Consider the following 2395-nt stretch of genomic DNA (forward strand, 5'->3'; position numbering starts at 1 on the left):
GTAGTAGCATCCACCACAGGGGAGTATGTCTCCTCATAATTGATTCCTGGTCTCTGTGAGAATCCTTGTTAAACAAGCCGTGCTTTATATCTCACGACCTTGCTGTGTTCATTTCTTTTCCTCACAAAGACCCACTTATAGCCGAATGGTTTAACATCATATGGTGTCCGGACAATTGGTCCAAAGACATCTCTCTTCTTTAAAGAGTTTAACTCCACGTTTATAGCTTCTTTCCATTTGATCCAATCTGATCGTTGAGTGCACTCATAAATAGACGTGGGTTCATGATCCTCATTCAAATCCATAAGTTTAAGTGCTACCTTGTATGCAAATATATCATCAATGTCGACATTCTTTCTGTTCCATTATATCCCAAACAAGACATAGTTTGTTGAGATCTCATTATTATCAGGACCTTTAGTACCTTGAATCTTGGCGTCCTAAGAATCAGTATTAGATACATCAGGGCCGGCCACATCTAAGCATTCATGATCGGCCGCGATCGCTATTAGGGTTTTGGGATCGGCCACGGCTAAGTCCCGGGATTTAGGAACCGCCACGGTCGTGTCTAGGGTTTCAACAACCTCGGTTTCATTATCTGCACCTTTCTTAGTTTTCCGAGGGTTCTTATCTTTGGAACCTATTGGTCTACCACGTTTCAAACGTTGTCTAGACTCTGTAGCAACTTGATTGTGTCCCTCTTGAACATCAATTCTGATTGGTGCATTAGCAGCTGGTATATATGACTTAGTCACTCTTTTCGGGTCAGCAAAGGAATCTAGCAGTTGATTAGCTAACTTTTGTAAATGTATAATCTTTTGGACTTCTAAATCACATTCCTGAGTCCGAGGATCTTGCCAAGATAAGGATGTTTGATTCCATGTAATCCTTTTTTACCAGCTTATTGCTATCTCCCCCTAATGTTGGATGTTCGGATTCATCAAAGTGACAATCCGCATACCTAGCCTTAAATTAATCACCCGTAGTTGGCTAAAGGTAATTTATAATCGTGGGGGAATCATATCCAACATATATCCCCATCCTCCTTTGAGGTCCCATCTTTGTTCTCTATGGTGGAGCAATTGGTACATAGATGGCACAGCAAAATGTCTTAAGATGGGATATGTCTGGCTCATGACCCGTAAGCAATTGTGATGGGGAATGTTTATGTTCAGTAGACGGTCTGATAAGAATCAGTTTGGCCGCGTGCAAGACCACGTGTCCCCAAGCTGTGGCCGGAAGCTTAGACCTCATAAGCAATGGTCTAGCTATTAGCTGAATTCGTTTTATGAATGTTTCGGCCAAGCCGTTCTGTGTATGTACATGTGCCACGGAGGGTTCCACACTTACTCCCATGGACATACAGTAATCATTAAACGCTTGGGACCTGAACTCACCAGCATTGGTCTCTATCATTCCGACCTTAGCATAGTAAAACGCCAGTAGAGAGCGCATGTATAGACTCTAGGACTTTCTTATAGCCTTGGCCGATCTCTATGATCTGAAGGAACTCTTTGTTTCCTTAGCCCTTAGTCTCAATATGAAAGGCATTCATTCGAATGTCTTTAAAGCTCAATAGGCTTCTCTTAGAGCTGGGTAAATACACCCTTAGGCAACATGATGTTAGCCTGGCCGTAGCCCGCTATGAGACTGGCTATACCCGGAATGATACTTTAGAGACTTCATATAAAAACTTTCATTCATTAATAAAATAAGTTCAAAGCAATCAAAACATAGAAAACATAAAGCAAAGAACACGAAAACATAGATGTCGAATTCAACTTCATTCTTTTAAACAATCTGAAGTTTCATAATCCATAAGATCGTCTCGTTCATGATTGAAATCATCTTCACCATCTTCACCATCTTGATAAGTCATATGAGCTTCATGATTCTTCCCTTTCAAACTCTCTAGGTAGAGGTCAACGAGATGTTTTTGAGTCCTACATGTCTTAGCCCAATGATTATCCATACCACATCTATGGCACACGGATTTGGTCGAGTTTTGTGGCTTGAAAGATGTACCACGGCCTCGGCCATGTCCACGGCCTCCATTTGAGCCACAGCCATATGAGTTGCCTTGGCCTCGACCAAACGAGTTTCGGTCTCGACCACCATGTGCATGTCATTTTCCACGACCACGGTAGTGTTGGCTATCACTCTGGACATGGTTCGACTCTTTCTTAGCCCCTACGGTCGCATGTGCCTCAGGTAATGGGTTTGTTCCAGGAGGTCTCAATTCACTGTTTCTCATCAACAGTTCATTGTTCTGCTCAGCGAGCAAGAGACAAGAGAACATATTAGCATAAGTTGTCAAGCTCTTCTCACGGTACTGTTTTTGTAACAACACATTGCTTGTGTGGAAGGTGGAAAAGGTTTTCTCAAGCATATCCTT

Source organism: Brassica oleracea, chromosome C2, assembly GCF_000695525.1.
Source record: "Brassica oleracea var. oleracea cultivar TO1000 chromosome C2, BOL, whole genome shotgun sequence".
Lineage (NCBI taxonomy): Eukaryota > Viridiplantae > Streptophyta > Magnoliopsida > Brassicales > Brassicaceae > Brassica > Brassica oleracea.